At 44.4% G+C, this 26,556-nt stretch overlaps 1 long non-coding RNA gene across 2 annotated transcripts; it reads left to right on the top strand.

Annotated features, from left to right (window-relative positions):
* The first annotated feature begins 1,260 nt into the window (after nucleotides 1-1,260).
* LOC140469161 (uncharacterized) lies at nucleotides 1,261-22,631 on the top strand. Of its 2 annotated transcripts, none has more exons than XR_011955992.1 (3): nucleotides 1,261-1,345; nucleotides 2,266-2,359; nucleotides 22,388-22,631. It is a non-coding gene; the product is annotated as an uncharacterized lncRNA (long non-coding RNA). The 2 variants fall into 2 exon arrangements; XR_011955991.1 differs by lacking the exon at nucleotides 1,261-1,345 and adding an exon at nucleotides 2,065-2,103.
* Nucleotides 22,632-26,556: the final 3,925 nt, after the last annotated feature.

Raw genomic sequence — 26,556 nt, 5'->3', positions numbered from 1 at the left:
GGAGTAACATTAATAAAAAGATTATTACCTGAATTTTTTAAAAAAGTTACATTATTTGCGATGCAGAGGCACCTGAACATCCTTCTGCAGGAGGGTTGGTCACCAGGTACAACAATCAATTCAGAAGGCAAATGGAATTTTGTCCTTCACTTGTGAACGGATTGTGTTTAAAAGCAGAGGTTATGTTCTCGCTATAGTGGGTGCTGGTGAGGCCACACCTGGAGTACTGCATGCAGTTTTTATCTCCTTACGTGCTCAAGGATGTACTGGCACTAGAGGGGGTGCAGAGGAGGTTAACTATGTTGATTCCGGAGGTGAGGGGTTTGGCTTAATAGAGCCTGAGTAGATTGGGATTATATTCATTGGAATTCTGAAGAATGGGAAATATATAAAATAATGAATGGAATGAATAAAATAGAAGTCGAGAGGATGTTTCCACTGGCAGATGAAGCCAGGACAAGAGGGCATCACCACAAGATTTGAGGAAGCAAATTTAGGAGTGAATTGAGAAGGAACGTCTTGACCTTGATGCGAGTGCATTGCCCAGGGAAGTAGTTGATGCTAGTTCAATGAAGGTTTTTAAAGCTAAGTCAGTTTTTTAAAAAAAGAAATAACTAATTAAGGAATATAGTGAGAACATGGATAAATGGTTCTGCATCCTCGAAATGATCAGCCATGATCTTATTGAATGGTAGAGCAGGCTCGAAGGGCAGGACGGCCTTCTCCTTTTCCAAAATCTTTTGTTCATATGTTATGCATTCCTCCCTCACTCGTGACTTGGAGGTGCTGGTGTTGGATTAGGATGGACAACATTAAAATTCACAGAACACCATGTTATAGTTCAACAGGTTTATTTGGAAGCACTACTTTGCTGGTCCTTCATCAAGTGGTTGTGTGATTTTAAACTATGTTCCTCACTTTTGTAAATGAGAAATAGCAACAAAAGTCACGAAGCAGTGTGCAAGCTCCAGCCAACAGTTGGTAGTGTGGACAATGAAGAAGGTTATCTCAGAGTACAGTGGGATATTGATCAGATGGACCAATGGGCTGAGGAGTGGCAGATAGGATTTAATTTAGATAGATGAGGTGAGTATATCTCGTTGTCATCGACAGGTTGGACCGAAGAAGTGATTGATGTCAGCGGCGGAACAATGCATAGGCAGGGGAGGAGCTGGAGGACCGAGCGGAGCAGTTGGTCCTCCGGCCAATCAGTGAATGAGGGCGGGACTAGACTATACCACGTGATCATCCTCGCGCTGGGTGCGGATGTTCGGAATGTGCGTGTGCAGAGTGCTGTTGCTAAGGAAAGAAATAAACAGCAGGAAGCGGGAGGGAAATGGTGTTGGTATGGTCTTAGAGGTTTTATAATCATTTGGTACACATCGGAAAATACAAATTTGAAACTTACAGTCCCGTTTTTGCAGCAAACGGGAACATGCCTCGTTGAGTAATCGGCCCGAATGAGCGCCGCCATCTTTATTCGGGGCAATGATTAACTGGATACGTGCGCGGCCGCCAGCTTTGTAGGGGGCAAAGTTCAGAGGGATTTATGTGCAACCTTCCCTGGTTAAAAAGAGTCATAGGGCAGGTTGTTTACAGAGCACATTCAAACCCAGAGAAATAGACTTTTTTCTGGATTTGTTTCATCATTCATTTAAATGATTTGGACGTGAATAGAGGCCGTATAGTTCGTAAGTTTGCAGGTGACACCAAAATTGGAGTGGCAGATAGGATTTAATTTAGATAGATTAAGCTAGGATATCTGGTTGGCATAGGTTGGACCGAAAAAGTCTGTTTCTGTGCTAGACATCTTTGTGGGATCATAAAAGTGAAGTCTGGTCTGGGTTCTCTGATGTCCACTTGTTCATTATCTCGCTTCCTCAGTCTCTCATGGTTGTATTTTTGCTGTGTATAGTATTTTAATATTACTTTTAAAGTTGTTTTGTAAATGAATTGAAAAATGTAGAGCTGCAAAAACACAGCAGGCCAGGCAGCATCCGAGGAGCAGGAGAATCCACGTTTCGGGTATAAGCCCTTCTTCAGGAATATAAATGAATTGTCCCCTGCTGCCTGGCTCCTGACCATATGCTGTTCCATTATCAGGTTATTTTTTCCACAATATCTTTGACAGTCAAGAATTCTTTTTTTCCAATAAGCGAGTGCATTTTCCTTCAAATTCTGACAGTCAAATTCTGCACCATTTTCATTCCCTGTAATTCATATTGCACTCCCTGAAACATCAAGTGTGTATTTCTCCTTCCACAGAAACCAGTGATCAATGCCAAAGCCTTGTTGCCTGTGGAGAGGGTGATGTTTGGCTTCTTTGTACTGCTGAAGTTTGTATGGTGAAGGTGGTTGGGTAAGAGACATTACAGATTATTCACTCTGTGATATTGAAGAGTAGAAGATGTCTGTACAAATCATCATGGTTTTAATTTCACAAACATATTATTGAAAACTTTTGACATAAGGCTACAGATGGAGAATACTGTGTCCAGTGACCAAAACCATTGCCAAATAAGCAGTTTTTCAAGAATGCCTAAAAGGAAGAAGGGTTAGAGTGGGGATTCCAGACCATGTTCCCTTGGAGTCTATAGAAACAGTCACACAGGTGAACTCAAAAATAAACACATCATTGAGAGTCTGAACTAAAATGAGTTGTTATTGAGATATGAAAGGGTGTGTGGTGCAGGGAGATAGGAATGATTACAGCCAGGAATTAATTCAAAGGTGCAAAAGTAAATTGTTGTTGCTTATAAATGGGATTGATCAGCTCGTTTTGGTACAAGTGAGCATTTCGGCAGTAGAGTTTTCAATATTCTTGAGATTATCGGGAGGGTGAATGTGGGATGCTGGCCATGAGTGGGTTTAGATAATGAAATCTAGAGTCAACAAAAAGAATGAATGAGAGTTTCAGCAAATGAGCTGAGACTGTGGTGAGGTCAGCTGATAGCACTGAAGTCGAAATAGTGGACTTGGAGGGGGTCTGGCATGTCATCCTCACCTCATTCAGCTGTTTGTTAGTTTGTGAATCAAGTCTGTAACAAGCTCAGGAACTGAGTGGCCCTGGCAGAACCCAAACTGGGCATCGCTGAGCAGGTTATTGCTGAGCCGGTGCGTGACAGCACTGTCGATGAAATCATCCATCACTTCACTGCTGAGCGAGTGTGGACTGATAGAGGGGAATTGGCTAAGTTGCATCTGCCCTGTGTTTTTGTGTTGGAACATCCCTGAGCAATGTTCCACAAAGTTGGTAGGTGCCAGTGCTGGAGAAGTACTTGCCTTGGTGGGCAGCAAGTTCTGAAGCACAGCCATCAGTACGGTTGCCAGAATATTGGCAGGGCCCGTAGCCTTTACACTACTTATCCATTTCTTGATCTGATTTGAAATGATTCAATTTGAAATAAACCAAGTCGATTGATATCTGTGATGTCAGGGACCAATGGAGAAGGCTGATCCACTTGGCCTGCTGGCCTAAAATCGCTGCTAATGCTGTCCTCTTATCTGTTGATTGGATGTGTGAGACGCCTCCATCAGTAAGGGTGGGGATATCTGTGATGCTGTAATTGTCCATCACTACTCTTGACTAGGTGTGACAGAACTCAGATCTAATCCATTGTTTATGGGATCACTTAGTTCTATTTGGTGTTGCTTGTGTTGTTTGGACGCTGCACCAGGTTTGCACCTCATTTTTAGCTTTGCCTGGTGCTGCTGGCATGCCCTCCTGCATTCACCATTGAACCAGGGTTGATTCCCCTGGCTTGATGTTAATGGTTGAATGGGGATATACTAGGCCATGAGATTTCAGATTGGGTTGGAGTATTTGTGATTGTGTTGTTGTATTTGCTAGTACATTCCTTTTAGATTAGATTACTTAGTGTGGAAACAGGCATTTCGGCCCAACAAGTCCACACTGACCTAACACTACGGGCAATATAGCATGGCCAATTCACCTAACCTGCACGTTTTTGGACTGTGGGAGGAAACCGGAGCACCCGGAGAAAACCCACGCAGACACGGACACGGGGAGAATGTGCAAACTCCACACAGTCTCTCGCCTGAGGCAGGAATTGAACCCGGGTCTGTGGCACTGTGAGTGCAGCAGTGCTAACCACTGTGCCACCGTGCCGTCCTTTGTTGAGACTGTGGAGTGATTAATACAATGAGTGATTTGATGGGCCATTGTCGTGTTTCTTTTCCTCAAGGACATTGTCAATGCAGGAAGAACATCCCCAATGGTTCCATGGCAAACAGTAGAGTCTTCGTTCCAGTTTCTTTTTTTTTCTTGACTTCAGAGCAACCCTCTACCAATTTGGGATTCAAACCTGAACTTCAGTTGCATATTTTAATATTCTTGATAAATGATAAATACGACAGGTTTGTTCACTTATTTTTAGAATCACTATCACAAGTTTTGTTTTTTATAATTCCGAAAACAATGTCCATTATCCAGTCTCCTCCATCCTCCCCTCCTACAACAAGAGTGAGGAGCTCATGGGGTTTCTCTGTCAATAACATTGAGATAATCCGATCAGCTGCCTCTGTTTCTTCCCTCACTCTCCACTAGCCCACCGAGCCAAACTGCCTCACAAGGGTCCTCTTCATTTTAGTCCTAAACTTGCATTTCCTAGAGTCCCTTGTCAAGCCTTATTAGAGGTCATCTTGACCATTTACCCTAGTGTAGCTAAATCATGGACATTCCAAATCTCTCTCTCATCCCCCTGCATGTCACCACCCCACCCCCCTCCCCTTGCCAATTCACATATATTGTTCCATGATCTGTCTGTCTTTTCTGGTTATGTCCTTCTCTCCCATTCTGCTAAAAACTAATATTTGACCTCACCGTCATTGGAAAATCTTGCTCCATCTCCACTCTCCCTTTCCTTTCTGAATTCATTGTATTTGGTGTCCCTCCAGGATCGATCCTTGGTCTGTCCTGTTTCTAACCTATATACTGCCAGGAGGTAACATCGCCCAAAAGCACTGTGTTAGGTTTCACATGTACACTGACAATGTCCAGCTCTCTCTCCCCATCATCCATATCCATTACTCCACTGTTACTCAGTTATCAAACTGCTTACCACACTTCGATGAGCTGCAATTCACTCCAATGCAACACTGCAATAGCCTTCAGTTGCTATTCCAAATTCATTTCCCTTCCTGCTGTGTCTCTCCCTCTCACTGCGAAGTGTCTGAGGCAGAACTACATACTTCACAATATTGCTTTCATATCTGACCCCAAAGTGACCTTCTGATCAGACATCTAAACAATCACAAATACCAGGAATTCCAATCACTAAAATGTTGCTTGTCTCCTCCTCACCCAGCTCCATTGCTACTGAAACCCTAACCTGTGTCGGTGTTGCCTTTATCTTGACAAATCTGAAACAGAACCCTAGATTTCGCGACTGACCCAGAATCTGGTTCAAGACTCACCCGTAATGTGACACATCCTCTCTGTATTTACCCTGTCAAACCTCGATAGAATCCTGTATGTTTCAAAGAGATCACCTCTGATTCTTCCAAAGTCCAGTGAGTAGATTCCCAATTTGTTCAGCCTTTGCTTACAGGATAATCCCTTCAAAACAGGGATCATCCCAATGGATCTTCTCTGAAATGCCTCCAATAAACTGCTCTATTTCGTTAACTAAAGCAACCAAATCTGTTCACGTTACTCCAGATGTGATCTTACTCGCCATTTGTTTAGTTGCCCAAAGGTATACATTCCAAACTCTTATATTGCAATCTATTTGAAATAAGGGACAACATTCCATTCCCTTTCCTGATTCCCTGTTGTAACTGTGTGCTAGCTTTCTGTGTTTCCTGCTCATTTTCCCCCCTGGTCCCTTTCTAGTGCAGCTTTCTCCAGTTTATCCCAAGTTATACTCCATTTGCCAAATTTTGCCCACTTTTCCAGTGAATATCTCTCTGTAAACTGTTTATAATCCTCTTGGAACTTGCCTGTTATGCCTTTTCTAGGAGATTTCCCCCCTCATTATTCGAAACATTTACTGGGAGCACTGGGCAGTGGGAAGCATGCTCAGTTGCTATCTTTTCATGGATATTCTGTTTAATGACTGGGAGGAGCTTGCAGCCCGTTGGTGAGAATGGAGACAACTTGCCCATCGAGTTGAATGAGCCTTTCACACCCCATGTCTTATTTATGAGACACAGCGGCAGCATGGAAGAAAGAAAAGGAAGCAAATCCTGCTCTCCATATCTGACTGAATCTTGGATCATTCTGTCCCATGTTCAGTCACATGAAGTCCCAAGGGTGAAACTCACAGAAACCCACTTGGATTTGCCCCTGAATTGCCTGCTAACCTCCACCAGGGGTAATGTGAACAGTCCTCCTGGGCCAGGAGGAGGGGATTGTATGAGTTTCAAACTTGAACTGACAGTGACGGATTTTATAAACTTGTATTACAGGTGGACATTCAGATGGTGATCTCAGTAATTGTAACGCCAAACTCTGACAGAATTACTCAATACATCAGGACCTGGATATTCATATTGAGTGAGAGTATTGTGTTCCAGGTCAATACCATTTGCTGAATAAAAGTTCTCCTTTGAATCAAACCATCCGATCAAGAGATCTTCCCAAATTTTCAACACGTGTCTTGCCATCCTTGTTTAATGAGCTGACGGGTGCAAGGTTTATTATTATAACGTGTAATTTTAGTAAACCACTCTGTCACAGTTCCCCACATTTTCCTTTGCTACAAGGAGAATTCTCTCAGTTTTTCCAAACCCCTGATTCCACAATGTCTGTTTGCTACCTATAAGGTACACATCCGGCTTGTGTTGGAACATTCTCCACTTGCCTGCATCAGTGCACCCCCCAACAATATTAAAGAAAGTGAACATCCTCCAGGGTAAAGCACTGTACCTGAGTGGTTTCCCATCCACCACCTTCAGCATTCCCTCTCCCCACCCCCGAGGGACAGTAACATTACTGTGTGAAAGATCAAGTTAGCATTGTCCTCCCAGACCATAGGACTACTCTGTCATTGGAGAGAGATGTCTGGTGGTGATTAACCTGAAGGTTACCAAAGCGCAGGCAAGGGGATAGGTTGAAAAGGAGAGTCCATGAATTGTGGATGGTTATTCTTGATGTGTATTAGCAGCACACATGTCACATGAGTAATTAATGTTAAAACAGCCCTACAAATTCTGCAACTAAAATCCCTCATTCCTTGAATCATCCTAGTAAATCTCCTGTACCCTCATCTCAGGGTCCCTGCCATCCTTCCCAATGTGTGGGCGATCTCTGGTTTGCACAGACCTAGCTGCTCTGTGTTTCTGTGGGAGATATCATAGAGCAACAGTTGCACTAAACCTCACTGTCTGGAATTGAGTGAGAGACAGAAATCCCGATGGCATTTCAGATTTTATTTAGGAACACACTTGCAATGGCAAGGCTGACAGATCTATGGGCTCAGTGCTGGAAAATGGGATTAAAATAGTTAGCTGGGAGATTCCTTTACAGCATAAACCCAATGGACCACAACACCTTTTTCTGTCACAACAGATGCATAATATAGGAATATGGCAAACCACAATAGAAACCAGGTTAGAGAAGGTGATATTAGAATAGATGATACGTGATTGATTAATGTTTTTTGGAGGAAAATGTGACAGAGGTTAAGCGGGACATTGTGGAGCTCTGGGTGCAGGAATCTGAAATAAAAATGGGTTATCCTGAAGGTTGGAATTAAAGAAAGGCACATCACAGAGATTTGAGGGGGTGGACAAGATTAGAGATAGGGAGGGTGTTGAGACTGGAGGAGATTAGAGATTGGAGGATGTTGCATAGATTGAGATGTCTTTGATGCATAGATAGTGATAGTTCTGAGGCTAGAGAGGAATTATAGAGATAAGGATGAGTTGTTAGCTTTCCCAACACTACCTCTTTACTGATAATGATTGTTTCTCTGTCATCATCTGCCATTGCCTCCATAGGCCTGCGACAATGAGAGTTCGCAGATAGTAGGTTCCCGTTAAGGCCAAGGCTGGGAGGCGTAGAGAATACTGCATGAACTGAAAAATTGAGGCTCTGGTCAAGAAAATTAAGAAAGGATATGGCAGGTACAGAGCACTGGGTTTGAGTGAGTCCCTAGGGGACTATAAGGGCAGTAGGAATATACTCGTGGGAAACCAGGAGGCAGAAAAGGGGACATGAGATAGCTTTGGGAAATAGGCTTAAGGAGAATCCAAAGAGATTCTACAAATACACTAAAGACAAAAGAATATCTAGGCAGAGAATAGCGACCCTCAAAGATCAACAAGACTGTCTATGGAACAACAGGAGATGGGAGAGATTCTGTAAGTATTTCATGTCAGTTTTTACTGAAAGGGGATATGAAAGTTAGAGATGTTGGAGAAATAAATCGTGATAACTTGGCAAGTGTACATATTATAGAGGAGGAGGTACTGGATGTCTTAAAATGCAGAAAGGTGGATAAATCCCTGGAATCTGATCAGGTGTATCCCAGAACCTTGTGGGAAATTAGGGAAGCTTTTGCTGGGAGCCTCGCTGCGATATTTGTATCATCGATCGCCACAGGTGAGGTGCTGGAAGACTGGTGCCATTATTCAAGAAAGTTGGTATGGAAAAGCCAGGGAACTATAGACTGCTGAGCCTGAAGTCAGTGGCAGAGAAGTTGTTGGATGGGATTGTCAGGGACAGGATTTACATGTCATTGGAAAGGCAAGAAATTATTAGGGAGAGTCAGAATGGCTTTGTGCATTGAAATCCGTAACTTGGACTTGAGAAAGACACAAAGTTTCACATAACACACTGGTTAGCAGGTTCAATACCATACCACTTTGGCGGAACTAGCTGTTTGGATACGGAATTGGCTGGAAGGTCAAACAGTCATAGATGGACAGCACAGAAACAGAGACCCGTCGGTCCAACCAGTACACGCTGATCAGATATCCCAATGCAATCTAGTCCCACCTGGCAGCACCCGGCCCATATCCTTCCTATTCATATACACATGAAGATGCCTTTTAAATATTGCAATCGTAATGGCCTCCTCCACTTCCTCTGGCATCTCTTTCCATACACATACCACCCTCTGTTTGAAAACGTTGCCTCTCAAATCTCTTTAAAGTCTTTCCCCTCATACCATAAACCTATGTCCTCAAGTGCTGGGATCCCCCACGCCTGGGAAAAGACTTTGTCTATTTATCCTATCCATGCACCTCATGTTTTTATAAACATCGATAAGATCACCTCTCAGCCTCCAACGCTGCAGGGAAAACAGCCCCAATCTATTCAACCTCTATTCAACCCCCAGCCTAGCTGAAATCCTCCAACCCTGGCAACGTTCTTGTAAATCTTTCCTGAACCCTTTCAAGTTTCACAACATCCTTCCAATAGGAGGGAGACCAGATTTGTACACAACGTTCCAAAAGTGGCCTAACCAATGTCCTGTACAGCCACAACATGACCTCACAACTCCTGTACTCAATACTTTGTCCGATAAAGGAAAGCAAACCAAATGCCGCCTTCACTATCCTATCTGCCTGCACTCCAAGGTCTCTTTGTTCAGTGACACTCGCCAGGACCTTACCATTAAGTGTATAAGTCCTGCTAAGATTTGAGTTTCCAAAATGCCAATCCTGAGCCCATTCACCCATCTGATCAAGATCCCATTGTACTCTGAGGTAATATTTTTCACTGTCCACGACACCTCCAGTTTTGGTGTCATCTCACTAACTATACCTCCAATGTTCACATCCAAGTCATTGATATAAATGACAAAAGGTAGTGGATCCAGCAGTGATCCTTGTAACACTCCACTAGTCACAGGCCTCCAGTCTGAAGAGCCAGTTCTGTATCCAAATGGTGAGTTCTCCCTGTATGCCATGAGCTTTAACCTTGCTGAGAAGTCAGTGTCATAGTGGAGGGTGCTTTTTGTACTGGAAGCCTGTGATGAGCAATATGCTGTCAGTCTGGGTACTGGGTCCACTGCTTTTTGCCATTTATATAAATGATTTCTCTGTGAATATAGGAGCTATGGTTAGTAGGTTTACAATAGACACCAAAATTCGAGGTGCAGTGGACAGCAAAGTTACCTGAGAGTACAATGAGACTCCAATCAAATGGGCTGAGGAGTGGCAGATGCAGTTTAATTTAGATAAATGTGTGGTTCTGCATTTTGGAAAAGCAAATCAGGGCAGGACTTCTACACTTAGTGGGAAGGTCGTGGCGAGTGTTGCTGAACAAAGAAATCTTGAAGTGCAGGTTCATAGTTCCTTGAAAGTGGAATCATAGATAGGCAGTGTAGTGAAGAAGGTGTTGGGTGTACTTGCCTTTATTGGTCAGTGCATTGAGTACAGGAGTTGTGACGTCATTTTGCGGCTGTACAGGACATTCATTCAGCCACTTCTGGAACTCTGCTTTCAGTCCTGGTCTCCCTGCTATCGGAATGATATTGTTAAACTTGAAAGGATTCAGCAGTAATGCAAAGATGTTGCCAGGGTTGAGGGATTGAGCTATAGGGAGAGGCTGAATAGACTGATGCTGTTTTCAATGGAGAATCGGATGCTGAGAGGTGACCATAGAGGTTGATTAAAATCGTGAGGGACATGGATAGGGTAAACAGCCAGAGTCCTATTCCTGTTTAGGGGAGCCCAAAACTAGAAAGCACAGGTGTGAGGGAAAAGATTGAAAATGGATACTTGGGGTAAAGTTTCCAGCTGAACGTGGTGCGTGTGGAATGAGCTGCCAGAGAAAGTGTGGAGGCTGGTACAGTTACAACATATAAAAGGCATTTCATTGGATATGTGATTGGGAAAGGTTTAGAAGGCTATGGGCCGAGATTAATTTAGGATATCTGGTTGGCATGGACAAGTTGGACTGAAGGGTCTGTTTCTGTGCTGTACATCTCGATGACACTAATAAATTAAAATTAAGATAGGTTTCTCTTTTATGGAGAGTTAGCAGAAGGCCAGACAATTCTCCTTGGAGCTGAGAAGGTTAAGCAGTGATTTCAACCAGGAGTTGATTTATTTCCAGGGTACTTCATTTACAGAGAGACAGTGAGAAATTTTTAACATCACAATTTTTAGTAACTATTTTCAGGTAACTGGCAAATAATACAGGTTAAAAATGTGAAGATTATTTTACTCACTAAGTTCTGAGCATCTGGAACAGTTTGACCGACAGCTGGATGCAGATTCAGTAGTTATTGTCAAAACAAATTTGAAATTTTACTTTTTTAAGGAAGGATTTGGAGGGCTATGTCCAAATGGGAGGTGAGTTGGGATAGACTGGCACCATCTCCAGAGGGAGAGAGTACAGTCCAATGGCCTGAATAGCCCCCAGCCCCTGTGCTCTGTGATACTGACGCATTCACTGTGAATGATGAAGCTCATCACAGGGCAGAGCCGTAGAGATGTACAGCATGAAAATAAACCCTTTGGTTAAACTAGTCCATGCTGACCAGATATCCCAACCTAATCTAATCCCATTTGCCAACACATGGCACATATCAGTCTACACCCTTCCTATTCATATACCCATCCAGATGCCAAATGGTATAATTGTACCAAAATCTTCCACTTCCTGACAGAAGATTCCATACACGCACCAACCTCAGTGGGAAAAAAAATGCCCCTCAGATCCATTTTAAATTCTTCCCCTCACATCTTAAACCTATGCCTTCTCATTCTGGACCCCCTGAACCCAGGGAAATGACCTTGTCTATTTATCCTACCATTGCCCCTCATGATTTTATAAATCTCTATGAGGTCACCCCTCAGCCTTTGATGCACCTGGGAGGATCCCATCACTCAGGTCACAATGGGGCCTGGCTGATTGACATAGCTTCAGACCAATAGGAGAGTTGGCGTGATCCTGCAGCCAGTGGGAGTGAATGTGGGGTGGGTCCAGCAGGCCAACACACGACCATCAGCTTTGCAGGCGCTGTGTCACTGTGAGGGGGGACTGAATGTGAAGGAGTGGGAGAGACAGCAGATACTGGGAGAGAGATGGTGTTAGTGTGGACTGGGAAGGTTGATAAACACTGTTTCAGTCTGCTGGACCTGAATTATATACTCCGAGTAAAGTAGAACCAAAAGAACTTCGGATGCTGTAAATCACACACAACAACCAGAAGGTACTGGAAAAGCTCAGCAGATCTGGCAGCATCTGTGAAAAGAAATCAGTTCGCATTTTCGATCCAGTGACTCTTCCTCAGGAACTGATGTTACTGAGAAAAAAAATTCCCTTTTTTTGCAGAAGGTAGGGGTTAAGGAGTAAATGATAGGTGGGGATAGAGTCCAAAGAGAGAGATTGGAGCAGTTGGACAAAGGAGTGGATAACGATCTGACGGGGGGAGGGTGAATAGCTGTTTATGGGGACTGTTAGTGGCTACCCATAATGTAGTGTGTAATGGCACGCTACGTAATAACAAGGCCTGGTATGTGGGGTAGGGGGCAAAGACACTAGGACGTGGGAGAGTTCAGGACTTAAAATTATTGAATTTGATGTTGAAGCCAGAGGGTTGCAGGGTCCCCAAGTGGGAGATGAGGTGTTGTTCTTCCAGCTTGTGTTAAAGTGTGGCGCTGGAAAAGAACAGCAGGTCAGGCAGCATCCAAGGAGCAGGAGAATTGATGTACTGGGCATGTCAGCACTTCATCAGAAATGTGGGTGGTGGAATACATCTGAGAGATAAATAGGGAGGGGTATTTGGGGTTGGGGGGATGGGAGCAAGGGAGGCAATAGGTGGTTGTAGATGGAGGGTGGAATGGACAATTGGAAAGGAAGATGGGCAGGTCGGACTGTTCAAGAGGGTTTTGCCGAGTTGGAGGGTTGAATCTGAGATAAGTTGGTTGAGGGAGATGCGGAAACCTTGATGCCGTGTCGTTGAAAGTTCCCAATGTGTAAGATGAGGTGTTCTTCCTCCAGGTGTCGGGTGGCTCGGATTTGTGGGATGGAGGACTTGCATGTCCTTGGCAGCGTGGTGGCGGAGGGGCTGTGGGTAGCCGAAATGGTCAGATACAGGGCAGTGGGGTTGGTTGGTGCATGTGTCCCAGAAATGTTCCCTGAAATACTCCACAATTTGGCGTCCCGAGAGCAAGGGACACAATAGGGGAGGTGTTTGGGTGGGCAGGTAATTCTCTGCTGGATGTGGGAGGATCCAGTGGTGCCTTGGATGGAGGCGAGGGGAAGGTGTGGGCAAAGGTTTTCCACCTCTTGCAGTGGCAAGCGAAGGTGCCTGGAGTGGAGGATGGGTTGGTGGGGAGTGTGGATCTAACGTGGAAGTCACAGAAGGTATGATCTCTGTGGAAATGAAAGGGGTGGGGAGGGAAATATATCTCAGGTGGTTGGATCTGATGGTGGAAATAGCAGAGGATGATGCGTTGTATCTGGGTGGAGGTGAGGATGGTGGAATTCCATCTTTGTTGCATTTGAAGGGGTGGGGTTCAAGGGCAGTGGTGTGGGAAGTGGAGGAGATACACTGGAGGGCATTGTTGACTGCATGGGAGGGGACATTGCAGTTCTTGAAATAGGAAGCCATTTGATATGTTCTGAAGTGTTCTTCCAGCTTGCATCAACTTCCCTGGAACACTGCAGTAAGCATGAGACAGAGATGTTGGACAGGGAAAAGTCTTGTGTGTTAAAGAGCTGGCAACTGGAAGCTCAGGGTCTTTTTTGCAGGGACAATGTCGATCATCAGCCGCCATTTCCACCACCGCCACTGAGATGCTCGAAAGTTTCTGTCTCCTCCATTAACAGCTTTCCAACTTCCCACTCCTTTATGTTTCCAAATGTTCCTGTGTCTCTTTGGGCTCTCTCCCTACCTATTAGTTACTCTTTAACCCCTATCTCTTGTAGTCCAAAGATCTGTAGGTTAGATGAATTGACTGGGATCTCTAAAACAAGTTTCTACAGTCAGAGGAGTCATCAGGATCTGAATATCATTGGCATTTAACTGTGGAAGGAGAAAGGTTTGTCTGTTCTGTCTGTGGGAAAATATCTTCAATATTTTTGTCAAGCCAAAAGCAGAAAGATGATCAAGTCCATCGTTGGATCACCCTTGGGGTATGTGTTCAATTCGTGGCCCTGAAACTGTGGAAGGAGGTATTGGCCTGAGAGAGGGCACAGATTTATTCAAATTACACCTCGTCTTTTTGCAGGAACTGTCAGATTTAGTCTCAATCATCCAATTTATAATGTTAATCTGTAAACTCCCTACTTCCAATTCTCTGCAAGTTTCTCATTGAAATTCCTTGTGGACTCAAATTCCAGCACCATTTCAGGTGGAACGTTCCAGATTCTGACAACTGTCTGTTCATTCAGAAACTGCTGAAGTCCATTTTGAATCTGGGGTTACAAAGGGCTGAATTGAAAGATGCAATGCTGGTCCTGAGCTCCCATTGAGATGCATTGTAACAGTACAGGAGGCTGAGGGAAGTGTAGGTGTGAGCAGACAATGAAAATGGCAGAGCTGCACCAAGTGTGCTGCTTGGCTCAATGAGAGTGTTTTGGAGTTCGGTGGAAATAGTGAGGTGAGACAGGGAGAAGGTGAAGCTGAAACTCAGTTTTAGTTCAGGCCTTTCAGAAATTCACAGTCCCAATGGGAATAGCTAATTTGTAGGTGACACCTGCGGAGTATTTAAGTTTTTAAAGTATGACATATCAGCTAAAGTAAAGATTTTTTTGTTATTATAATGGCCATGTTTGAAGTGAAGGAAGGTTACTCACTCATTTAAATTCTCTTAATGGGAGTAACTAGATGAATGTAGAGAGATGTTGTGACAGTGCACCTCAGAGCCGTAGTGTTCTCCTCTTGCACAATGTGGGAAATAAGGGACGCTTCCAGTGTCTTCACGGGAAATCAGCAACAGCCAGGTTCATGACACCACAGAGATCTCTGCTGCACAGAGCGGGCGGAAAGAGAGGAAACACTGCTGTAGTGACAGGGGATTCAATGGTCAGGGTTAGGGCGGGCACTGCTGTGGCCACAGACATGAATCCAGGATGGTACATTACCTCCTGAAGCTAGGATCCGCGATATCATGGAGTGGCTGCAGGACATTCTGGAGCTGGAGGTTTAACAGCCAGTGGTGGTGGAACACAGGGATAACAATGACATCGCTTAACAAAGGGATGAGGACCTGAAAGCTGGATACAAGGAGACCAGGGATGCATTAAAATGTAGCTCCTGAAATGTAATAACCCGAGAATTGCACCCAGTGCCATGTGCTAGTGAGAGCATGAATAAGGGGGCAGATCAGTTGGATATGTGGCTGGGGAAATGGTGTACCAGAGAAAGGTTTAGATTCTTCAGGCACTGGGACTGTTTCTGGGTGGGACCTGTACCAGTCTGACCGGTTACCCCTGGGCAGAGCTGGGAGAAATATCCTGGTGAGGGCTTTTGCAGTTCCATTGGTGAGGTTGTAACTAGTCTGGCAGGGGGATGGGAACTAAAGTGTAGGCTTAGATGGGTCAGATTCAGGACAAGGAATGGGAGGTAGAATATTACTGAGGTTGTCAGCAGCTCAGAAAGCCAAAGGAAAGGAGGATTAAACGAGGATTGAGTACTTGTTCATCCATCAGTCCTGCCATCCCAGGAATCAGAGTCAACAAAACCTGGAGCTGTACAGCTCTCTGTCTCCAAGTGCTTCAGCAAAATGGTGGAAATCTGCAAAAAAACCAAAAAGCACTGGAGATCCTCAGCAGGTCGGGCAGCATCTGAAGTGGTGACAGGAAACATTGCAGCCTTGAAGAAGTTGTGGGATGGCATTATACAGTGTCCACTGCTACAGGGAAAATATCCTCAACCCCCCCCCCCCCCCTCCTCTATGGTTCAAATATTTCAATACTGGCAACACCCTTGTAAATCTTTTGTGAACTCTTCCAAGTTTCCCAACATGTTTCCTATAGCAGGGAGACTGGAATTGAAAGCAGTTTGGGCATTACAAAAATGGCCGAGCCAATAAACTGTACAGCCGAAATATGATCTCCCAACTCCTATCCTCAGTGCACTGCCCAATAACAGCTAGCATACCAAACACCACCTTCACCTACCTGTCTACCTTCAACCCCACTTTCAAGAACTATCAACCCACACTGCAAGGTCTTTTTTTTTTATTAGATTAGATTAGATTACATTAGATTAGATTACTTACAGTGTGGAAACAGGCCCTTCGGCCCAACAAGTCCACACCGCCCCGCCGAAGTGCAACCCACCCATATCCCTACATCTACCCCTTACCTAACACTACGGGCAATTTAGCATGGCCAATTCACCTGACCAGCACATTTTTGGATTGTGGGAGGAAACCAGAGCACCCGGAGGAAACCCACGCAGACACGGGGAGAATGTACAAACTCCACACAGAGAGTGACCTGAGGCGGGAATTGAACCCGGGCCTCTGGTGCTGTGAGGCAGCAGTGCTAACTTCCCAGGAACCTGTCATTATGGGGTTGAGTCCTATTCTGGTAATATATGTCTGAAGTCGCGAGACTAGAATTGAATATAGTACTCTAAAACAGGCCTCACCAATGCCCTATACCGTCACAACATGACCTCCTACCCCCCTATACTCAGTCACAGAATCCCTAAAACGTGGAAACAGGCCATTCAGCCCATGAGACTATAATAACCATCGGAACAACATCCCACCTGAACCATGTAACCAAACATTTCCCACAGCTAATCCACCTAACCTGCACGATTTTGGAATTGTTTGAGGAAATCAGAGCAACCAGAGGAAGCCCACAGAGACACTTAGAGGAAGAATGTGCAAACACCACACAGAGTGGAATTGAAATCAGGTTCCTTTATTGATCAGTGCACAGACCAATAAACGTCACTGTCCCAAATGCCACCTTCAGCACTTGATCTCCCTGAAACTCCCTGAAACTCTACTTTTCAGGAACTGTACAGTTGTTCTGAGCCCTTCAGAGGGATTGAAGGTGAGGAGGAGAAAACAGCCCTCCCTCCCCCTCTCTGTTCCCCTGTGTTTCTCCTGCTCACTCTTCGCCCCCCTCCCCCGCTCTCTGTTCTCTGCCCCGCTCTCTGTTCTCCCCAGCCCAGCTATCTGTTCACCCATGCTCTCTGTCCCCTGCCCCGGTTTTTGTTCTCCCCCCCACTCTCTGTAACCCCCGTCCTCTGCCCCCTCCCCGTTCTCTGTCCCCGCCCTCCCCACTCCTCTGCCTGTCCCCTGGTGCCTGTCTCCCTCCTCTCTCCCCTCACCCGTTTCTGTGCCTTCCCTCTCTATCCCCATAACCCTCTCTTCACACACACTCTCTGCCCACATCTCTCTACCTACCCTCCCCTCCGTGTCTCCTAGTTCTGTACTCCCCAACAACAGGGAAAAGACTGTCTATTTACACTACCCATGCCCTGCCGGATTTTATAAATCGCTATAAGGTCACCGCTCAGCCTCTGACATTGCAGGGAAAACACCCTATCCAACCCTGGCAACATCCTTGTAATTCTTTTCTGACCCCTTTCAAGTATGAAAACATTCTTCTGATAGGAAAGAGACTAGAATTGCGTGGAATATTCCAAAAATTTCCTAATGAATGTCCTGTACAGCCGCAATATGACCTTCCAACCCCGATACTCAATGCGCTGACCATTAAAGAAAGCAGACCAACTGCCTTCTTCACTATCCTATCGACCTGCGACTCTACTTTCAGGGAACTATGAACCTGCACGCCAAGATCTCTTTATTTTGGAACATTCCCCAGGAACTTACTATTAACTGAATAAGTCCTGCCAAGGTCTGCTTTTCTAAAATGCAGCACCTCACATTTTTCTAAACTGAACTCCTCAGCCCATTCACCATTTGATGCAGGTCCCCTTGCACTCTGAGGTTTTTTTTTTTCACTGTCGACCACATCTCCAATTTTGGTGTCATCTGCAAACTTACTGACAATACCTCTTATATTCAGATCCAAATCATTGATATAAAGGACGAAAAGTGCAGGATCCAGCAGCGATCCTTGTGACACTCTACTGGTCACAGGCCTCCAGCCTGAAAAGCATCCCTATGGTACCACTCTGTCTTCTACCGTTGAGCCAGTTCTGTATTTAAATGGTTAGTTCTCGATGTATTCCATGAGATCTAATCTTGCTAACCAACTCCCATGAGGAACCTTGCGAACGCCTTACTGAAGTCCATGTAGATCATGTCCACTGCTCTGCCCTCATCAATCCTTTGTTACCTCTTCAGTAAACTTAGTCCAGTTCATGAGACATGATTTTCCACGCACAAAGCTGTTATGAATATCCAGGACTGAACTCTATATATTAGGGTCTGCATAGGTGTTATTATTCTGTATAAAGTTCACGTACACCAGCTTTGTGTTAGTGACTGTGTCTTGAGTCTTGTTATTATCGCCAACACAGGTGAGTTCCTTTTGAAAGGAAGTCCATATATCCCTAAACCCTCCCACCTGCTCTGTCTCCTCCATCCCCACCATAGACAGAAAGTGGGAGGAGCTCATGGAGTTTCCAAATGAGTGAGACTGAGAACATCCCCTCCTGCTGCTGCACTGATCATGTCCCTCACTGACCTGTCCATCCCCCAATGTCCTCCTCATTCGTTCATTGTTTACAATCCCATTGCCCCAGTCCAGCCCCGCTCCATCCACCCTATTGGGCAGCAGCTGCTGTCAATCACCCAGGTTCCTGTGTGATCTGGAGCATGTGCTGTCGGAGGGGAGACCAGTGCACGGGCGCAGTGCTGCGCAATTGTTGGCGTATGTGCAGTTTGGCTCAGTGCCAGGGAGGGAGGCTCTGGGCGTGTGGGATTAATCTGTCATTGGCAGCTCCCTCTGAGAGCAGGACCCAGAGGAATGGCCCCTCTCCTGGTATCCTGACGAATTGTCAAAGTATCAGTGGGAGAGCATTTTTCAGAAAGTTATCAGAACTCGTGTGAATATTCAGGAATAAAATGGAAAAGGATAAGGATGGGCATGCAATTAGAGTGCTAATTTTAGTTCATTTTAGTTCAACCAGATATGATTTGGCCAGTGTGTGCAGGATGGTTCTCATCAGAGGTGGGCTGGGGAAAATAAGTAAGAGGTTCCAGATTGTTCTTTTTCCACAATGTCGGTCTGACCAGGAAGGAAATCCTGGGAGGTGGGGGCAGGATTCTCCAACACCCAGGAGGCTCCGAGTCAGAATCATTGATTTGGTTCATAGCCTGTAGACAGGAGCGAGGAAATTGAATTCAAATAGAGGAGAGAGAGAGAGAGAGAAAACTGGGTGTGGAGGAAAGGCGTGAGGAGACTGGTTTGGATTTCAGTTCATGGAAGAAAGCAGTTGACACTGTCATTTAAAGCTTTAGGGGAACAAGGAATCTACAATTTAATATTGCAATTATCTTACGAATCCTGTATTAACAGTGGTAACTTGTTTTCTCTGTTATTGGGTACTGAAAGGGTGAATTTGCGGTTGAGAAATTCAGATTGAACGTCATGTTCATATCTGATATTCAGATCGGCACGGATCAAGTAAATATCATTGCACCTTTCCTTCCAAATGAAATGGTTATTCTGTCCATGACAAATATTTCAAATATCAGTGTGACTGAAAAAGTCCATGTTAGTATGGTGAGTGTGGAGAGACAGTTCATTTGGTTGTAAAAGTCTGAAAAAACATGGCACATTTCCCAGGAACAGTCAAGCCTCAGATTTATTTTGTATGAGGACAAGGTTTTAATTAATCATGCAACCAGAAAGACACAACAATACCTGTCTCATGGAAAAACCATGAAAATGGGAATTTTGTAAAGGAGTGAATTATTGATCATTGGCTTGTAATCCATTGGCGTTGTCACGTCGGTTCTAGCCTCGTGGGGAAACCCTGGAAATGTGATGAATGCAGTGTAGGTTTCAGTTATTTAACTGTAAAAAGTGCAGAAGAAATTAAAAGGATGTTGCCCGGGCTCAGGGGTCTGAGTTATAGGGAAAGGTTGGACAAGCGTGGACATTTTTATTTAGAGCAGAGGAAACAGAGGGGTGATCGTTTATAGAAGTGTATAAGACCATGAGAGGCTTGGGTAAGGTGAATACACTCGGTCTTATTCCCAAGGTATCAAGGACGGGGGGCGTCAGCTTAAGGTTAGAGGAGAAAGAATACAAGGGAACCTGAGGGGCAACTGAGGGTCTACATGCATGGAATGAGGTGCCAGTGGAAGTGGTTACGTAGGAACATTAACAACATGTGAAAGGCATTTGGACAAATACATGGATAGCAAAGAGTCAGAAGCAGATGGGCCAAGTGCAGGGAAATGGGGTTAGCGTGGATGGACATTCTGGTCGGCATGGATCAGTTTGGGCCAAAGGGCCTGTCTCTGCAGTAGGACGCTATAATTTTAAGTACATTTGCTATTTCTCCCACTATCTCTGGTAGCACCTGGGATGTATTCCATATAGGCAAGGAAATTTGTCTACCTTTAGCTACATTAGCTTGCCCAGCTCTAACGGTTTTGTGATAATGGTTATTTCTTGGTACTCACCTTCCTTAGTCTCCTTATCAATTACTGGCATGTTCTTCATATCCTCCACTGTGAAGACTGACTGCTGTGTACTCATATTCCTGAACCCTGCCGGATTGGATTTAATCTTCCCACTTTCCATCTGAATTCTAAATTCAACCAGAGTTATCACAAGTCTTTTATCAGATTATGAGGTGAGGTGATGTTTCCTGGGTGTTTGGGTTTTCATTGTCAGAGACCTTGGCTTTGTAATAAAGTACAGGATATATATTCACAACAGAGTATTCTGGACGGTGTAAATGTACAACGCAATCTAAAACCATAAATCACTGTCTCCCCTCAGTTTAAAATTGCAAAATCATTATCTCCTACACACTTCCTCACTATCTAAGATTGGAATGCGAATCCACCTGACTATCCTGCTTTTAACGAAAATCTCCTTTGTTGAAGGTGGTGAGTTTTGGATTCAGCTTTCCAGTTATTACCGTAAGAAGATAATCACTGGGCACAGGAGAGGCAATACAGCCCTATGAACCAGCTCCACCATTTAATACGGTGATGATTGAGCTCACCTCGGTCTCAGCTGAATTTTCCCGCCTGCTCTTTCTCACAGTTCAATTCATTGCAAATGAAAAATCTGTATCTCTTCATTAAATTTGGTCATTGTCCTGGCATCCACTACATTTCGAATATGGAATTCGTTGGATTCACAACACATCGAGACAGGTTCATTCTTCTTCATGAGAATACAATAGAATCCCTATAGTGCAGAAACAGGATATTCATCTATCGAGTCCAAAGCAACCTATGATGAGCATCCCATTCAGGCCCACTCGTTCCCTGTAACATTACATTTCCCATGGCTAATTGTCTAACCGGCATGTGCATGGACACTATCAGCAATTTAGCATGGGCAATCCACCTACCCTGCACATCTTTGAACTGTGAGGAAACTGGAGAACTGCACCAAACCATGCAAACATGGGGAGAATGTGTAAACTCCACACAGTCGCCTAAGGTCCCTGACGCTGTGAGGCAGCAGTGCTACCCACTAAGCCACCTCTGCTTAAAACCTACTGCGCCTTATTAACCTCCCTATCCCGCAATTGGCTGAATCTATATTCCTTACGTCAGAAATCAGGTTGTCTAAGCGGATGTCTCAGTAAATCCCAGTGACGGCCCACATGTCACGTGTGTCTGAATGGGGATCTGATACACAACATCCTCCACCCCACACTTTTCATTCACGTTCCAGAGACATGTCTCCAGTGGCTGCATGACGACTGCAACTCCCAAATTCCGAGGTAGGAACCGCACATCTGTGGGGAAACCTGGCACTGCACATGTACGGAATGTGGGTGGGTTTTGGAGCGTGTTCTTTGGGGTAACTCCTGGGAAGTATTTCACACTGTGATTGTCTGGAGGAGGAACGTATTTGCTTGTAGTATTGATCTGTTAGAGGGTCAAAGTGTCACCACGCCCACATGGGACCAAGTTCCATTCCCAACTTGTCTTAACAGTGGAATCGACCAATGAGAAACAAAAAAGGATGTGACCCATTCTCCCAAACTGAAGGTTCCTCTTCTGTCCAGGATCTGCTATCTGCCTTTCTGTTTCCTTTTGTTTCATTTTGCTGTTACATTTTGACTTGCAGCAACTGAAGGGAAAGGAAATGAAACCAGAAAGGGTGCAGAGTCTAACCAGGGACAGGAAGTGGTGGCATAGATCTGTTTATCAACAACTCCATGAGAATGGGGAGGGTGTACATTAGGGGTAGCAGAGTCAGAATGGTTGGAGAAAGTAAGTGGGCTGGACGGTTACAGCTTTGGGGGAAGAAAGGGGAAAAAGATATTCCAGCAAAACCAGGATTGTCTGCTCTGAATTTCTAATCTATACATATTCATTTATTCAGGGTGCTAGATGGTGAAGATTTGCAGACCGAAATCTCAAAATCATGTGCAGATTGTGATTAAGTTAACCAGCATTTGAAGAACCAAAGATCGAGAATCACTTAGCCAAAATCCTGCAACACTCTCCATCCCAGCATTGTCGGTCTCTCTGTGCCAAATGGACTGTGAATGGTTCAAGACAGCAGCTCACTACCATCTTCTCAAGGGTAACGAGAGATGGGGAATAAATGCTGGCTGAGCCAGTGATGCCCATATCCTAGAAACGGTTTCTATCTCTAGTTGCTGAAACCCAATTGATGTTACTGCAGGATGACGAGGGATACTGAGTACATCCTCCAGTAGGCAGCACCACCACATTACCCCTGCCTACACCCACACAGTAACACAGCAACATCACGAGAGCAAAAGGCAGTGAAACCAAAGGAGGACTTAGATATAGTTCTTTGAGGTAAAGTCATGAAAGGGGATTGGAACGCAGCAGGAACAGGAGACTTGAGCTGGTTGGTCAGCTGTCTCACACTGAATGGTGAGGCAGGATTGAAAGGCCGAATGGCCTCCTGCTGCTATCTCCCAGGTATGTATATAACCATGGAGCCCGGGTAGGAAGAAGTGGACAGGGATTCTACAGGAGATTGCACCTCCACATCAGTTTTCAGTGAGGGATGGTTTGATGGATTTTATTTAAAAGAAGGTTCGTTAATTTGGTTCTAAAATATTATAGCTATTTATTCCACAATATATAAAACTGAAAGAAAAGAAATCAAACTATCTGAATATAACAGTTTTTTTAAAAATTTCAAACGCCCTGTAAAACAAAATCCTGTCTATTCCCGGACACCACCACTTTCCAGTAACTCAAACTCCAGGGAAATATTCCCTCTCTGTCTGAACCTTTGGTTTGATTTAACTGCTTTTCAGTTCTTCTTCTCTGAGCTGTGAAGTGTCCTTTCCCCCCCATTTCTCCTACCCAGACATGTTATCACACACAACTGAGCAACTTTCCCACCATCAAAATACTCATTACACCATTTTGGGTTTTGTTAATATATAATCACCAGCAGTAAGCAAACCATGTAACCAATTGAATATTTAAAAACAAAGCCCATTACGGGCAAAGCAAACTATTACATAGTGGGAAGGGACCAAATCAAAGTAGAGTTGGAGGAGAGGGAGCAGCAGTGGAAATAAAGCACTGTATCCCCTGCGATGCCCAACCCTATCTAAAGGCATCGCGAACATTGATACATACCACATGCTCCTTCTCCAAGGACACCCTGCTGTGTAGCCTTTATCCTCAATCATAGAATAGAAACCCAAAAGTGTGGCAGGAGAGCATTGGCCCATGAAACCCCACCAACCATCCAAAGAGCATCCCACCTGGAGCACTCCATCCCTGTAACACTGCATTTCCCATGGCTGATCTACCGAGTCTGCACAATCCTGGACACTGTAGACAATTTCGCACAACTGATCCACCTAACCCACAAACCGTTGAACTGTGGGAGGAAACCAGAGCACCTGGAGGGGGCCCACACTATCCTGGGGAGAATATGGGACCACCAAACAGGCTGTTGACCAAGGCTGGACTCCAACCTTGTAACTGGTGCTGTGAAGCAGCAGTGCTATAATCCCAATTTAAATCAAAACAGATGATCCTTGCTCACTGTCACGTTGCTGTTTGTGGAGACTTACTGCCCAGAGTGATATCCTGAGATTCAGAGTGAGCCAATATAAATTCAGTCAACTCCAGCCGAGTTAATGTGATTAACAATAACATCAATACTCCAACAGTGTCATCAGACCTCGTACCTACTCTATCATTTACGATTTTTAACCCATGGGAAGTTTGTTACCAGCTTCAATGACAGCCATAATGCTCTGACCACTTTGACGGAGCCAGTGCAAGTCAGTTCGAATAGTTATCAATAGATTGAATCTAAACAGGATGCCCCACAACAGGAAGTGTTCTGACACTCAATGCCTGTAAGCCAAGGTCATTTTCCTAAAACCACTCACTTCTGGTAATACCATTGAAGATATTTTATACAGTAACCTTTCAGTCTCAATTGTCAGTTCCAGTCCATGAAACAGCCAGGAACATGCACCAGTGAATTGAATTCTAACAGCAGCATTTCCCTGGCAGGAGAGATTGAGGAGCTTGAAACTGTCTTCTCTGGAGTATCGAAACATGAAACACTTCAAAGGAACAAAAATCTTCAAGAGCTTGAGAGGATAGATACAGGAAGGATGTGCTCCTAGGCTGGTGTGCCTGGAATAAAATAAGCAGTAACTACGGTATCTTTACCCAGCATCCCCTTTAGCTGCATAAATGTATAAGATTTATTTGCTGCTCTAATTACACTCCCAGTTTTAACTGCTGTAAAGTTGATGACTATGCAAATGTTTAAAATATAATTTAATCCATCCCAAAACCTCTCTGTACCTGTGCCTCACTTGTGTTCACCGAGACACTCATTCAATCTGACCTCTTTACAAACCCTGCTCTGAATTTCCTTAGAGGGCTCAGAATGAAATATTCACTGAATTGTTACTGCGCAAAAGGAGGCTGATTGGCTCATCAGCTCTCCAAAGGATCACCTCACTGAATGCCATTCTTCTCCCTTTACCCCATAAAACTTCCCATTCGTCCTCTTCCAATAACACCAGCGAGTTCACAAGTAACCACAGCGATTGGATTTGTTTTGTTTGTTCGTGGGATCATGGCATCACTTGCTGGGGCAGCATTTGTTATCCATTCTAACTGCCCAAGAGATGGTGCAGAGTTAACCACGTTACTCAGTGTCTAGATTCACATGTAGGCTGGACCAGGTCAGAATTAACAGTTTCTCAGACCCAATGACATGAAGAGATGATTTCTGGCCTATTATCTTATTTCTGAAATGATAATGAATAATTTTTGCAGTTGAATTAAAAGTGAAAGACCAAAATGTGTTTTATTCTGATTGAGCACGTCCTCCTATTTTCTCAGTTGTTATTGACTGTCTCATTCCCCTCGCACCAGAATCGATTCCAGAGAGTGTTACAGAAAAAAGCAGAATGGTCAGCTGCAGGTTGTCACCTGACCGGTCACTGGACCCAAAGGTTCACTTTCAACAGATGCTGCCAGATCTGCTGACTTTTTCCAGCAATTTCTGGTTTTGTTCCTGATTTCCCAGCATTTGCAGATGTTTCGTGTTTGTATATTGATTTTGTCTGTTGCAGAGGAGTTTATTTATGAGTTTGGAGAGTTTTGAACATTGCAACTTAAGCCACAAATCAGCCATGATCTATTGAATGGCAGAGTAGGGTTGAAGGGCTGAATAGCCTCCTCATGTTCCAATGAAAGTTATCCATCTGCAGCTTGTGGTAACATTTCCCCTCAATGCTCACTTCACATCCATGTCTAACACTGTTACTGACTGAACAAACTTCCTGTGTTTGAAATAAACCTGCTAATGTTCAGTGGCTCCCTCCACTGCCACCCGGATTTAACTCTCATCATGGAATGCTGTCTTGTGTTATTATGGGAATGCCCACAAGGACTAATCCTGGAGTCTGTATCCCGTGGGATCCAAAATTCCCATTTATTTCCTTCTTCATTTTTCATTCTGGCATTGAACTCTCAGTTTAAATCCATTCTCCTGTCATGCTCTTAAACATGCCCATGTGGGTGGACTAGAGGCAGCTGGGACCTGAAATTGAATCTGCCTCCCCCCACATTCAGGGATTTGGGAAAACACTCAGACAATTACCTATCCATCTGATTGTTGAGTCAGACAGATAGGCAGAAAGAAAGATGCACATTTACATTGCACCTTTGATGACCTGGGGCAATGGAATATGCTTCCAACCCAATGATTTCAACCTCAAATCTCTGAAAACACAGACACAAAGCTTCCTACTTGTACCAGGTTGTCTCTCAGCCTCCTCTTTTCTTAAGAGTTTTAAGCTGTTAAGTCTTTCCTGGTGATTTTAACATCTGTGTTTCTGTCAGATTTGTGACTGAACCTTTATTTTCCTGTTGTGAGTGATGCCAGTAGCAGAAACAGTTCCTGACTTGTGAGGGGTTTTAGTTGGAGCATTTATATTTACATAATCATTCCCACCCTCACATACAGTGTGAAATTGATGTAAAACAGAAGGAAAGGATTGAGTGAGCACCCACAGAAAC

Source organism: Chiloscyllium punctatum, chromosome 48 (genome assembly GCF_047496795.1).
Source record: "Chiloscyllium punctatum isolate Juve2018m chromosome 48, sChiPun1.3, whole genome shotgun sequence".
NCBI lineage: Eukaryota > Metazoa > Chordata > Chondrichthyes > Orectolobiformes > Hemiscylliidae > Chiloscyllium > Chiloscyllium punctatum.
The sequence above is the reverse complement of the archived record's forward strand: the minus strand, read 5'-3'. Positions and strand labels throughout refer to the sequence as shown.